The 15,390-nt window shown below is 43.8% G+C and overlaps 1 long non-coding RNA gene across 7 annotated transcripts in view; it reads right to left on the bottom strand.

Annotated features, from left to right (window-relative positions):
* LOC116569568 overlaps positions 1 to 15,390 on the bottom strand; it is a 107,802-nt gene that overhangs the window by 29,295 nt on the left and 63,117 nt on the right. For 4 of the 7 annotated variants that reach the window (XR_004277077.1, XR_004277073.1, XR_004277075.1 and 1 more), the window contains 3 exons: positions 8,128 to 8,363; positions 2,845 to 2,944; positions 2,165 to 2,435 (listed from right to left, as the gene is read on the bottom strand). This is a non-coding gene — a long non-coding RNA (uncharacterized LOC116569568). Of the gene's footprint in view, positions 1 to 2,164; positions 2,436 to 2,808; positions 2,945 to 8,127; positions 8,364 to 10,009; positions 10,129 to 15,390 lie in introns of those variants that run through there. The other 3 variants (XR_004277078.1, XR_004277074.1, XR_004277076.1) reach the window with 3 other exon arrangements.

The following is a 15,390-nucleotide window of genomic DNA, read 5'->3' as shown; positions in this document are numbered from 1 at the left end:
GAAGGTGTGGGAAGAGCAGCTATCGTGTCTCTCCGATCCCTGGAAGAGAGAGTGAGATTTCCAGCTTCTACAAACCACTGGGCTGTGCAAGAAGGCCTCTTCTACATACACTTTGCAGGGATGACTTAAGTAAGTCTTGACGACTCTCTTTCCCTGGAGACTAGACTAAAAGTATTGTTTAGAAATCTAATATATGGTTTATTTACTCAATTTGTGCTGAGCTCCACAGTTCCTTCAGGCCAGCCTCACTAGCCCATTACTCTATTAATGCTCCATTACTGAAATTAGTGCTGTAATTGGAGGGGGAAGGGCCGAGGAAGGGGGCACTCCTTAAAGGCACAGGTCTCATTTAATCACATCACAGGCAGAGGCACGGAACTGCAGTGGGGGCCACCTGAACTCCTGAGCCAAAGTGACACCTTAGCAGCTAGGTGGCAGGAAATGGCCAGCAGCACCTGGTCCCCGCCAGTGAGCACACAGCACCTGCATGAAGCCCAGTGCGGGTAGAGGGAGCCGAGGTCGCAGCCCACCCCGGGGTAGCTCTGCCAAACATGATGTTTTAGACCTCATTTCATCCTCACACCAGCAAGTCCCAAACACACTGGCTTGGCCCCCTGATCCCACCCCTGATCCCCCACTCTTAGCAGGTGTTATGAAGGCCATTTTCCTTAAGCTTCCTTGGCTTCCCACCTCTTTACTTCAATATGCCTCTGGCCTCTCACTCCTTTTTGCTTCTCCTTGCCCAAACCGAGCCCCCTCCCAAGCACCTCCCACACACCATCCTCTGTACCTTCAGTCTGGGCCACGCCCACTTCCTCTAAGAACCATTCCTGAAACCTTCCATTCTTGCTCTCCCTTTCTGTGCCTTCTCTCCTCCATTGCTGACTTTCCTGTCTTCCACAAAGTAAAATATAATGAGCCACGCCTTAAGTATCTGGCCATCACTTCCTCTCATCAATACGTTTCTCGTGAGGGGAGCCCATGCTCCTTGTCTCGCAGTCCTCACCTTCCACTCACTTCTCCGTACTCTGAGATCTGAGTTGCACCCTCTCCCATCTACAAAGATGGCTTTCTTTAAAGGTCACCAGTTGTCCAATCCAAAAGACATTCCTCAATTGTCATCCACCATGGGACATCTCTGTAGCATCTGGAATTGCCAAACATCCACTTTCTGGAATGAATTTTCCCTCTAGCACCTGTGAATAATGGTTTCTCCAAATTCTTCTGTTCTTTCTGACAGAACATTCTCTTCCCACAGCTGTAATACTTGACTTTTTTTTTAAAGAGTCACAGGTTGTTTTGAGAAATTAATACACATACACACATACACACCCATTCAGGGGTCCTATAAAGTCTGGAAATGCCAGGTTAACCACCTCTGCTCTTTCTTGGTGATCTTGACAATTCCTTTTTTAAAGTTACATATTTGAACAATTCTCAAACCTAAGCCTCCAACTTCAGTGTCTTTACCAATTCCATACTTGGGACCTCAAACACATCTTCCCTTCATATCCTGCTTTTCTCTTGCCCATCTCTGTGAGTGACCTGTACCATCTCTGTGGTTATGCAGACTGGAAAATTTGGGGTCATCATTTCTCTAGTCTGCCATCCTCTTCCCTGAAGCCAGAATGTGGAGACTGCCTGGGTCACACAGACAAGGGCAACACCCCAGGGGGTGACAGAGCCCTTAAGCTGGGAACCTGAGTCTGGAAACAACCAACCAGAGCACTACTCCCCTGACCACACAGACCACTCCCCTCACAACTGTTGCATGAGACACAAGTAAGCTTTTACACCCTTTAAGCCACTGCATTTTGAGGAAACTAAGCCTTGACTCTAAATAAACTTACTGCTTCCCCCTCAAAACCGAAATCCCACTCACACAGAACCCTTCACCATGTCCAAATATAGCATGCCTTTCTGTATCTGTGTTCCAAGATTCAAGCTGATGTCTCTTCCTGGAAGGCTCTTCCTCACTTTCTCCACCAGGTGAGCCCCACTCATCCTTTGAGACCCAGCTCAAGGGCCATCTGCTCTATGCAGCCTCCAGTGTGTTGGCCTCCCACCCCCAAGAATTTAGTAGTATATACCTTGTTAAAGCCCTTCTCTTGTTTTTAACATTTAGGAATGCTTTTGTCTACTAATAACAAAAAATGTAACTCACTGTGGCTCACATTGAAGGAAGTTTATTTCCTTAATAGGCAGGTGACAGATGGCAGGTGACAGATGACAGTCAGGTGACAGATGGCCCCAGGTTTGCCTTGGTGGTTCAATGTCATCAAAGACCCAAGTCCCAGTGTCTCTACTTCATCATCCACAGTTGTCCAGAGCTATTCTCCAAGTCACAGCATGGCTTCTCCAATTTTAAGCAGCACATAATTACACAACAATATTCCAAGAAAGAATGAATGAATGAATAAACAAACTATTTTAACCTTATAATGGCTTTTGTCAGGGATAAATATACTTTTCAGATGTCCAGAAGACCTCTCCTGAAATCTCACTGGCCAGAACTAGACACATATCCATTCCTAGGGCTGGTCCCTTATGAAAAGGGGATCAGAATTGCTCTGATTGACTCAGACCCATCCTAACTGATCCACCCCATGGCAGAGCAGGTTAAATGGGAATACAACTGGTGTTCCATTCACAAGAAAAAAGGGGAGAATGTCTGTTCATTTATGCATGTAGGCAGCTAATTATGGCTGCCATGTTATAGTATTATAATTTACCAGTTTATCTGACTGGTAGTTCCTTAAAAGGAAGAGAGACTATCTGTTTCACCTTGGAGCCCTCTGTGTCTCTCACAAAAAAAAGGTGTTTAAAGACGGTTTCAAAGGATACATGAAGAAGCCCCAGTCTTTGGATTCTTTTCCTGATTCCCAGGTTTAGCATTCTTGTCAGAACCAAAAGTTGACTTGATGGCCTCTGTCAGAGGAGAAAGCTGAGGAGATTCATCGTCACTTCAAACTTCATGTGAAACTTAAACAACCAACTAACACTCACCATTCCCAAGAAGCCCAGATTATTTTAAGGGTATGCTGGGGAAATACTATTAGTGTCTCACATCCCTCTACCCTTATATGCTGCTGTTGAATCCAGAGACAAAAGTGCTAAAATATAGCTGAAAAGGCTGGTCTCAGGGCATTTCTGGCTAAGTCAAAGTTGGAAGGATGAGAAATCCCACAAGATTGTTCTTGTAAATCTTGAGGCTATGTCTTGGACAGACTCAAGGTTTATGGGGAAGTGGCTGCCCTTCAGGGTACTCTCTGGGTCAGCGGAGAGCTCTGACTCACACCTTTTCTGGGCAGAGTGACATACTCTGCTGCCAGGGAGAAGCTTCTGTTAATGATTTTGCAAGCACAGCAGTTCTAAGTGCTCTGTGCTGTTCTCTGGTGGGAGCTCAGCTCGTAGGACAGTGGAGGGTGGTCATGAGGACCGAATGGTATAAAGTGTGTTGAAAGTGCTACATAAGGTGAGATTTGCAAAATGAGTCCCTAGAACAGGGTTGGCCCTGCAGATGTTAATAGGCTTTAAGGATTGACTGCTACAGGATCAACAGTCCTTAATATTAATATATTATTTTAATAATCTGTCAAATCTACTTTGTTCGTATGTAATTTGGGATCTTTATACCTCTTGTCTTAGAGTAGAAGACCCACTTTCAAGGTGAGCTCTAATTGAATATCTGGCTTTGGTTTCCTCTTCTGCGGCTTGTGTAATTCTCAGCTTGCTGTAACTCTAAAAGCTCAAGATCTGCCACCCATAACTATTTTCATCTTTTCTTCATTTTCCTCCATGTTAAGGAAGTTTCTCAAGTTGCCCTTCCACATTCCTTGTATCATTTTCTGCAGATCTTCTCTTTTACTTACCATCTTCAATTGGGTTTGAATTCTGATATTACTTTTTGAATTTCCCTGCATCCTTATTTCAGCCAACTATTTTTGGCTGATCCTGTTGCATGGCAAGGAGTTCAGCTCCATGGTTCTCCTCTTCTTCTAAAAGAGTAGTGGTCTCCTATATTTTGCAAAACTTTGCATAGGCCCCTTAGTGATCTTTTCTATTCATTCATCCTTGAGAGGAGAGATTGCTGTCCAAGCCTGGAGGGTCCACAGCCCCCATCCCTGCACATTCTGGTGCTGCAGGTGCCTTCCCAAGGTACAGAGCTAAGAACCAGCCACTAGGTCAATTCACCTGCAGGCCTTTGCCTTGAGTAAGGCCGCTAGGCTGGTTAAATCTTCCTTGTGCAATGAGCATATTCTCTAAATAAGATGTAGAACATGAAAGAGAACATGCCTTCCTTATCCAGAACTGTGTCCGGGCCTCTTCCTGACTCTACCCTTCTTCTCGTGCTTCTGTCCAGACATCTAAGTGAGCCACGATGAAACATGCTTCCTCCAGTTCCCCTGTGCTCTGTGGCAAGCATAGCTTTTGAATGGATGCAGGTAAAGATAATCTGAAGGCAGTGGTGTGAGGGGCAGGAGGGCGCTGGGGGGCATCCTGGGGAGAGACAGAGGACTCCTGCGGTGCCGCCACCACCGAAGGTACTGGAGGAGAAAGAATCTGTTTTCCTAATCCTTGTCCCCATTCCTTGATGACATGGGCATCAGTAGAAAGCTCTGAGGTTGTTCTGTCTTCTGTCTTTGAATGTGAGCTGTTTTAATTGGAGAACGTGTGCACCAAAATTATTTCTCAATTCTTTCCTATTGGTGCAGCCATCAATAACAATTATCCCCAGAGTTTAACACATAACTTGTCTTATATTTTGTTAAACAAGAATTACCCGCTTATTTGTTTGTTTGCATTTTAGTGAGTTTTATGCTGCCATTTGGTGGGGCGGGGGGGGGGGGGCGGTGGCATAGTGTGCCTCACACACCTTGTTATATCTGAATCCCTTACTTTTGAATTCTCAATATCGCTGAGTTTTCTTTTCTCCCAAACCACATAGCTATTATAAGTATTTAAACATAGTGATCGTTTTTAGGCTATGAAAGTATATAAGAGAATGCCCCTACACTGAATGGGCCCAATCTGTTGTGCTTTTTAAAATCTTTTTGTTTCCTTTCTCTTTTCTCCAGAATCTTCACATGAGGCTGTCTTTTCTTCTGGGCTCCCTCTTGGACCACCCTATCCTTTTCGAGGTGAAGTGTCTAAGTTACTGTGGCTGGAAAGGACTCTGCTTGTTTCTGAAGAGTCATCAGATCTCAGATTGGAAGAACATTCTTACTAGGTCTGAACCAGTCACCGATGCTAATCCAGAGGCCCCTCTAACCCTCTCCTTTCTCCAACCCACCTCTACATACTCACCAACTGATCTTCTGTCCTCTGCTTGAACACCACCAGTGGGAAGGAACTCACTACCTCTTGGTGCAGTCAGTTCCCTCTCCAGACAGCTCAGATTGTTGCAATAACTTCACTTCTTACACTGAGTTGAAACGTGTTTCTCCTCTGCTCCACTGCCATGATCCTGGTTCTTCCAGGCACAGACTCCGAGCACGAGTCTACCCTCCTCCCCGCACAAGTGCCTGTTGGGCAGCTGAACACAGAGGCCTCGCTGCTCCCCCTTCCCAAGTCCTCCCTTCTCTGAGATGAACATGCTCATTTCCTCAGTCTCACCTGCAATTCCTCGGAATTGCTTAGTTGTGTCTGTGGACTCAAGGTGTGGGGGGGGACAGGGGTTTCCATTCCTTTAGTGGGAAGAGGAGAAACATAAGCCCCCAAGGTGAAGGTGCTGGGGAGAGATTACCCATCAACTGATTTGGGGGCACCATCAGAGGGCAAGACAGAGAAGATGGACCAGAAGTATTCCTTTAGAGCTGGAGCTGCTGTTTTCAGTAAGATAAGACAGCCACTCACATCAGAACACTAGAGAAGAGGCTAATAAAATGAGTTCCAAAGATGTAGATCGGGGTTAAGGGAAACCACCGGGAAGGTGTCATCCCAGGAGCTCTTAGCTGTGGGACTGGTCACCATCCCTGGGACTGAAGGGGGAAGGGGAGGGAGTGGTGACTGTGGGCCACAGCACAGACTCTATTAGTGGTGAAACTCTCCCTTACTTCAGTTAAAAAACATGAACATTGATAAAAAGTCTATAGCTTTATTTAACACCCCACTTGTAGAGATTAGCTGGCATCTATTAAATAGCTAAGAACTTCGTTAGCTTTAACTAAGCATCAAACGAGGAATGAACCCAGTAATCAGGAGGGCTGAAGTGGGAGCATGAAGAGAAGTGCATTCGGAGACCTATTTTAAAGGAGCCTGTGAGCAAGAGCCAAACCCTTTTGCACCCGGGATCTCACTGCCCTCCCCCTGCTCCCAGAGGTGGCGATTATGTGTCCCTGTTTGGCACAGGTCTGAAGCGGGCCCTGGCTGGGAGGCAGCTGGCGCTGGCCCAGGCATGAGTTCGTGCCTCCCCTTCTGGGCCCCACTTCCAGCAGGTCACCCGGGTCTGTGTTGTCACCTTGAAACATTCAAGAGAGTTGTGAGCTCCAGAAGGTGAGACGTGTGGGGCTGGGGGCAGGGACGGCCAGCCCTGGAGGGTGGCTGGAGAGCTTTTGACAGGCCAGACCAGAGCCCAGGGTCCTATTCCTGACAACACGAGCCCCCAGGCAGGCGCCGAGTGGATAAGAGTGTAGACAGTGAGGCCGGCCGTGACGCTTGCCAGCACCTGCAGATAGCAGGCGAATAATTGGCACATGTTTAAAAAAAAATTAAAAAGCTATTGGATAGGAGTATTTTCTAACAGCGTCTGGCGGGAGTGCCTGGGAGGAATTTAATCAGCAAGAGTTGTTTAAACGGGGCTTCGCACACAGGCCCTGGCGAGGCTCGTAATGAACTCCGTATCATGTGCCACTCCTGTCTGCTGGGGACATTCAATTTGTTAATTCTGCAGCTGGTGAGAGAGGTCAGATAGGAAAGTGACGATTGTTTTCTGACGTTCCAGCCCCTGCTCACATCTTTCTAATTAATCCTTTTAGGAGCCACGGGTAGATTAAGAAGGAGAAAAGGTGCGGGAAGCCAGCGTGAGAGAAATTGATGGAACGACAGCGCTGCCCTTCTCTCCCCCAGTGGGACGGGATGCTGGGCGCAGGGGCAGGGAGAGAACCAGCACCGCCTGGACTGCCGCCCGCTGCTCTCTTCCCACTCAAAGGGAAATCAGATGCTACAAAGAGATGGAACCCACGGGGCCTTCAGAGAGTCTCCTGCAGTGACTGTGCGTTTGAAACAAGGGTCACAGAAGGAAGGGCCCTTGGTCTCCGTCACTGGGTCCTAGACGGACCAGAGCCAGCAGAGGCCTTGGAGGTATACGGCTTCCTAAGCAGAGTGGACAGCTATCCAGGGTGGGAGTGTAACCTGCAGCTGAAGACCCACAGTCACTGGAATGTTCTAAGAATGTCTCCTGGGCACCAGAGGACCCAGTTAGGTGTCTCCACACCCAAGTACAGGTTGTTCTTGCTTGCCTGTGCGGAGAAGCTGCTGGTGTGTACTCCTCTTCTGTCTGTCCTTCCAGATCTATTTCCCCTCCTCGCCACCCTGCAAGCAGAGCTCTGCAGACACATCCATGGAGTCCTGGTCCCTGGGAGGAGGAGCATGGAGGTGGCCTCAGGGTGGCTGGGTCAGGCCAGGGAGGCCTGTGGCTCTCAGCCCCTCTCCTTACAGGCTCTGCACCCACTCTCCTACTGCTCACAGCTATGCTGCTCCCAGCCCGGGATCCTGCACTTCTCCTTCCCCTCAACCTACCCGTAGCTTTATAATCCGTATCTCTGTAAATACACATCCTTCAGATTGTCCTAACAGGGCCCTTCCTGCCGCCCCACTTGCATGGGACATTGACACTAGAGCCTGACGGGTAAGTCAAACTTGAGCTTGCATCGACCTTCTTCTCACGTAAGGACAACAGAGAGTTCCTTCCCTCTCTAAGCCTGGGTTAACATCTGTAAAATGGGAACAGTGATACCAACGCACCACGTTGTGAAACAACCTGAATCAAATACCTGCTGCTTTTTCAATGCCCGTTTCTTTACTTATAAAAACCTCAAGTTTAGGAGAACCACAAAGCAGCAAAGTGTATGAAATAAAAGAACACAAGGAACACCTGAATCGTGATCAAACCCAAGATTTACGTACTTCTGCCAGTGTGCCTCCAGCCAGGGAGTGAGACCTGACACAGGATTCCTCTGTCCTGGTTGAAGGAGAGCCTTGCTCAGAGCTGTCCACTCACAGCAGGCTTTGGGCGTGGAGCAGGGATGTCCCCTCTCCATCCCATAGGCTTCTTGAGTCATCAGGGCTTCCATTCACACTGATATGTACATTCTGCTAATAATTCCTGGGTCACCCCCGTGTGCCAGGCTCTGTGCTAGGTCCTAGGGAATGAAACATGAATCAGACACAGTACCAGACCTCAAGATGCTCACAACCAAGTGGTTAATAGGTCCTAAATTGTTAGCTTTGATTAAATGCCTTCAAGCACAAAAACGAAAATGATTAATTCTGCTGTGTGTGTGTACGTGTGAAGGGCCTAAGAAGTCTCCTCCAGGCCCTTGAGAGATGAGCTTCCCAGAGAACAGAGAAGAGCTCTGCAGGCAGAGGCAACAGCACGTGCAAAGGCTTGGAGGCAGGAGAGTACACGGGGATCCTTGTTCCACAGTGGCTGGAGGACCCTCCATGTCCCAAGAGTAGAGAGATTGCCCTGGAAATAAAGTTCAGCTTGGAAGCAAGGAGGACCTAAAAACCAATCTGAGAGATCTGGCTTTGATTTAAGAGACAAAGGAGAAGTAGCAAAAATTCTTCATCCTAAGCATTTTGGAAAGAAAACTCTGGCATGAACTCTGCGCATTTTTTGTAACCAACTGCCTTCAGACAGGAAGGCCCTGTTCTGCTGCCTAGGCAGAAAATTGATTCACCACGACCACCACTGAGACTTCCCCTTTCCCTGGCTGCCCCCAGCATGATGTGCTGTGCCCAGACTCTTGCACTAAGCCAAATCTCTAGGGGCCCCCACAAGCCATCCCCTTGAAGTCCATCCACCTCCCCTGTGATGGCCACGGGGAGGGACAGACTCTCATATCACTTATGCAGCTCGCTGGCCAGAGATCACACCCCGAGCTGGGGGTCAACTGAGAACCACCCCCCACCACCCTCCTCCTGGAGATGCAGATTAATCTGCCAGAAGCGTTTACAAATTACAGGAAAAATCATAGACTTTGAGCAGTTTTTATTTAGACTGTCCTGCAAAAATTCCCTCAGGCAAGGAAATGATAAGGGCCTGACAACTTGCTTGAAATGTGGGAGAAGGAAAATCCAGAGAGAGCAAACATATATGAGTACATCCATGAAATGGGCATTTTGAAAGGCCTTCAACACTCCTTTCTAAGTAGAACATTCCACATTCTCAGGCCATGTGTATTGAAACAATTTTCCAAATAATTTGGTTCCCCAAGCGCTTTTGGCAAAAGCATCCAGATACTGGAAACAACAGCAGGAATATTCAACTTGAAATTTAGAACACATTCATAATAATCACACCTGAAATAGTCGCTACCAGACAGTGAACTTCTTCAGGGCACAACTGCTAACTGTAATGGTCTTGAATTTCAGAGTGTGATTTTCCTCTCTGAGTTACAGAACTGTGAGCAAATTATTTTAATCCCTTGAGCCCTTTTTCTCCATCAGTAAAAGAGGGCCCACCTTTTGGCATGGTGAAGACACTGTCCATAACAAGACCTGACAAGGAGTAGGCATTAAATAAGTGCTGACTGGAGGGGTGGATGGATGGAAGGACTTATGGACAGCCTGAACAGATGGACACCTAGGTGCTTTGATACATGATTCCAATCATGACACTGTTGGAAACTCTGCATTTTGGAACCACATCTAAGCATTTTGTAGCTCTTAGTTAAGCATAATTTCTAACTAGGATGTAAACTGGGGTCTCTGTCTTGCCTGTGCATATTATTGCACATAAAAAGACATGCTGAGGGTGGAGAGAGGGGAGGTGGGGGTCAATTACCTCTTTATCAGGTGTAAGGACAGCACATTCTTCCATTCATTAGCACCCACTTGTGCCTGCCAAGAGAAAGCCAATCAGCTGCCATTTGCCTGGGGCACAAATAGAAGAGGTGACCCAGAGACAGAAGACTGGGTGCAGCAGTAGAGAGAGCCAAAGAAGAAAGTCAGGATCTGCCGACTGCCAGGAAGGGGCTAGCTCTCCTGGCCTCAGTGATACAAAGATGGGACCCCCACCGGCCCTTGCAGAGTACTCCAAAGAAGCTGACAAATCATTCAGGTTCTTACTAATCATCATAAAGTTGTTTTGGAAGGCAATGAAGTTCTTCCCTGAAGTGACAGAGAAGCAAATCTACCCAATGTCCTGGTCGGGCAAGCAGTGTGATTGTTTTAAGCAAGGAGTCATCACCTCCAGGGCCCGCGGGTGGAAGAGTGAAGCAAGAGAAATAACATGGGGAGGGAACCACTGGCCTAAACACAGAGGCTTCCAGTCTATCAGGATTGCCATTTTTTCAAATAAGTCTGAAATTTGGGTATATATGTGATATCTCCCAATTTTATTTTTTTATTTTTATTTTTTAAAGATTTTATTTATTTATTTGACAGACAGCGATCACAAGTAGGCAGAGAGGCAGGCAGAGAGAGAGGAGAAAGCAGGCTCCCCGCTGAGCAGAGAGCCTGATGCGGGGCTCGATCTCAAGACCCTGGGATCACGACCCGAGCTGAAGGCAGAGGCCTTAACCCACTGAGCCACCCAGGTGCCCCAAAATCTCCCAATTTTAAATGTGGACTATGGACTCGAAATTTACCAAGACACTGTGTAGTCAAATAAAACATGTCCGAAGGCCTTCAGTGGCCCTCAGACTGACAGGGAGGGTCTCAATTGAATCCCAGATCCAGGCATGAGATGAGGGTGGTATGAGGGGTCAAAGCCAGATTCAATACCAAGAATCATAGTGGAATATTGCAGGCACCAGCTAAAAAAAACAGCACGATCAGGAGCCAAGTTTGGAATTAGCAATGCCCATGAGAGAGTGGGTGATGAGGTCTTGAGGGGAGGTTTTGTAAGGGATGACTTAATTCTGGCATATCCTAGCTGGCAAGAAGCTGTGACCACACTACACGTTTCCATTTCTGGTTACCCTTCAGATTCACTGCACTGTGTATAAGAGGGCAATGGTAGTAATTACGCTGTAGTGATATCATTATAAACAATGTAACAATGATCCTTTTTATATATTTACATTTTACTGTTTTTCTATTTTCTGAAAATACATATTCAGGAGTGAAATCATTATTGCATTTGACTTCTACCTTAAATTGATTTCCAAAAGGGCAGAATTTACTAAATACTTAACATTGTACGCTTATTCACTTGTCAAGCTTCCTTAAGTTTTCTAGCTCTCTTGTGATTAGTTTGGGGTCATGTGACTAGTTCTGGCCAATGGGTTTTGAACAGAAATGACACACATCCAAGATACTTAAGGGAGGCTATGTTTTCCACACCTCCTGTTCCATCTGTCAAGTGATGCTGAAAACCATACATTGAGCTAGTACTATAGACCCCTGAGTCACCAGATGGAGAAGAGCCATAACAACCAGCCACTGGGTTTTGCAAAAGTGAGAAACAAGCTTTTGTGTGAAGCCACTGAGATTTTCTTTTCCTTTCTTTTCTCTTTTTTGGAGAGAGAGAACACAAGCAAGGGAGGGGCAGAGAAAGAAGCAGGCTCTCTGCTGAGCAAGGAGCCTGACACAGGACTCAATCCCAGGACCCCAGGATCATGACCTAAGCTGAAGGCAGACACTTAACTGGCTGAGCCACCCAGGCATCCCAAGCCACTGAGATTTCCAAGTTACTTGTTAGAGCAGCATGCCTAATCATCCTGATTAATATATACCACTTTCTAATGCCATCAGTAACCAGTGTAAATACCATTTCTACTGTGTCTCTAACATTTGGCATCACCATTAAAAACATTTATTTTAGCTTATTTAAGAGATGAAGTATTATTTCTCACTTTTGTTTAATTTTGCATTTCTGAGATCATTTGTAAGGTTGAATACATTTCATGTTTATTCACTTGTTATAATTCCTATTCCTATTCTGGGAATTATTAACCATTTCACATCACCTAAGTGTGTTGATTTTAATGCTTTATTTTTTAAAGTCTAGATTGAGCCCCTTGTATGATAAATTGTCTTTATCAATAAAATTGATTGAACCTATTTTCCAGTGTGTTTTTTGTCTTTTTATTTTGTTTTTCATTTTAAGGGCAGTTAAAATTGTTTGAGTGAAATCAGTCATACTTTATACCTGTACACTTTTTCTATTAATTTTTTAAACTTAAAAATCCTTCCTCCACGAAAGGTCTAATCAATATTTAACTCACATTTTTAACTTTTTGTAATATTTTAAAATAAACTCATCTTGAATTTATTTTGGCTTATAATAAAAAATGATGACCTAAATAGTATTTAGTTACAAAAGCCAGTAGGTTACCCCACATATTTATATGTAATGTTGATCCTTTTTCCAAATTAATTTATAATGCCTATTTTATCAAATATTTAATGTAAATATAAAAGACTATTTCTCTGTTATCCTATTCCATTGTTGTATTTACTCCTAAATCAGTGCCACAAAGTCTAAATTATTATAACTTTACAGTGTGACGTAATGACTGGCACCACCCTCTGCTCTCATGCTCACCATTTTCAGAATCATCTTTCGTATTCCTGGTTGAGCTCTTTTGTCATGTGAGACTGAATTAATTTTTATCACATTCCCTGCAAAATATCCAGTATATATACTTCATGGGAATTTTATGTTGGCAGCGTATTCATGGACAAAGATGAAATATTCATGATATGTGATCTCTTGTTTCAGAATTTAGTACATCTTTAAAAAAAAAAAAGAATATAGTATGTCTTGCTATTTGCTTAAGTCATCTTTTGTACCTCTTTATATCATTTTGTAATCCTATTTATATAAAGAGAAGTTTAAACAAATGTATATTTAAATAATGATATAAATAAAACTAAATGCATTTGAAGGAGAAAGAATTTCAACAGTATGGCTGAGCACATTCTGGAGAGAAATGGAGGATCAGCCTCAGATTCTGGCACTTTCACTGATGCCATCTTTTCAAGGTGCTGGGTGTTATGCTAGGTTTATGTTAACTATACAAGATTTTAGCCGAGAGCTCAGTTTGTGGTCTCACTCCCATGTGAAAGGTGGTTCCACCTGCGTTCCCAAGCACCTATGATTAAGTTTATTACATAGTTTGTATTTTTTGTTTACTATGTAGTTTATATTTCTTTTGTTATCATGAAATCTCTCATAATAAGATCTTGTCTCTAGGGACATCTGGGTGGTTCAGTCAGTTAAGTGGTTGCCTTCGGCTCAGGTCATGATCCTAGGGTCCTGGGATCGAGTCCCACATCAGGTTCCCTGCTCAGCAGGGAGTCTTCTTCTCCTTCTCCCTCTGTCCCTCCCCCTGCTTGTGCTCTCTCTCTCAAATAAATAAATAAAATCTTTGTTAAAAAAATAGATCTTGTCTCTTTCTTAATAATCTTTACTTTTTCTTATAAGAGAAAAAGTTGTTCTTTATATAAAACTCATAAACATAGGTTATCAACAAGAAAATTAAATATTAGTAGAAAAATGGCCTACTAGGAAGCTTCAGGCTCTCATTCCCCCATAGAAACACTTTTTTAAAAAAATAACTAGTGAGTAGCTAAAGTAACTTTATACACGTTCTGGAAAACTATCAAAGGTTGACAGCAATCAAACAAATCAACAGTCAAGAAAATCCATATTCAAAACGGTAGGAAGTGACATGCTTACTGATCCTTGTCCCTGATTCCTCACCCCTCCACCCCAGTATAGAACAGTCTTAGTCTGTAGCAATCCAGCTCCCACTTCCTTCTCTTGAACCAGAGGGAGCAGAGCAGAACTTATTTGCAATATTTTAACCTGTTTGGGAGCTTCCTGAAGGACTGATGTCTGTTTGCCTAACTTGCAGCTTACTGAGGAAAAGTGGCATAACTTGCATCTTGGGCTGGCAAAAATAGCAAAAGGCAGTGGGCATAGTTCATAAAAGTTGCAGGTACCTGAGCAAGAGATTGCAAACAGAGGTATACAATAAAACATTTAAAGTCCTAGGGAGAGTCTGAGGTGAAGCTCTTTGGGAAATTAAGATGTTCAAAAATACTCAATTATCTGTATATAGAGGGGAATTCAGAATACCACATACAGGTCCAGATAAGATACATGCTCACAAAAGATTTATAAAGACCTTAAGCCTTCACCTTTGGTTTATCCTAAGACTCAAAATATGTCCTGCCAGTAAATAGAGGAATTCCCCAGCACATAGCCAATCTTCAAAGACTGGGAGAAGTGATTATTTTATTTTTTTAAGATTTTATTTTTAAGTAATCTCTACACCCAACATAAGGCTCAAACTCACAACCCCAAAATCAAGAGTCACATGCTCTACCAGCGGAGCCAGCCAGGTATCCCAGTAACTATTTTTCAAATACCCAATTTCCAACAAGAAGTAAGTTAAATAAAGTACACAAAGAAAAAGAAAAATATGTCTCATTCAAAGGAACAAAATATATCTCCGGAAACCATCCCTGAGGAAACACAGACATCAGACTTCTAGACAAAGACTTTTTAAAAAAATTATCTTTAAGTGTCCTCAAAGAGTTAAAATACAAAGCACCAGGAACCAAAGGAAATTTTAAAAATGATACTTGAATAAAATGATAATTTCAACAAAGAAATCAATAGCAGAAGGAAAACTGAAAAATTCACAGATGTATGGAAATTAAAAATATACTCCTAAACAACAAATGGGTCAAATAAGAAACCATAAGAAAATTGGAAAATACCTGGAGACAAATTAAAATGAAACATCACATGCTAAAACTGGAATGCAGTAAAAACTGGAGGGAAATTTCTGCCTGCAAATGCTTACAGTAGGAAAGAAAAAGGATCTTAAATCCATAACCTTTCATTCCATAAAGAACTAGAAAAAAAAGGAGAAGAAGAATTAACCCAAAAGTAGCAGAAGAAAAGAAATAATAAAGATTAGGGCAGTGATAAATAAAATAGAGAAGAGAAAAGAGATGGAGAAAATCAACAAAACCAAAATTTGTAGGTTTTTTAAAAATATCAATAAAATGGACAAAGAATTAGCTACACTAAGAAAAAAGAGAGAAGACTCAAGTTACTAAAATCAGAATGGCAGAGGGGACATGACTACTGATGTCACAGAAAGCAAAATATGAACAATTGTATGCTAACAAACCAGATAACCTAGATGAAATGGACAAATCCTTATCAAGAATGAATCACTGAAGAAAGTGTTGGCAATCCCA

Source organism: Mustela erminea, chromosome 11 (genome assembly GCF_009829155.1).
Source record: "Mustela erminea isolate mMusErm1 chromosome 11, mMusErm1.Pri, whole genome shotgun sequence".
Taxonomy (NCBI): Eukaryota; Metazoa; Chordata; class Mammalia; order Carnivora; family Mustelidae; genus Mustela; species Mustela erminea.
This window is presented reverse-complemented; position numbering and strand designations above follow the sequence as displayed.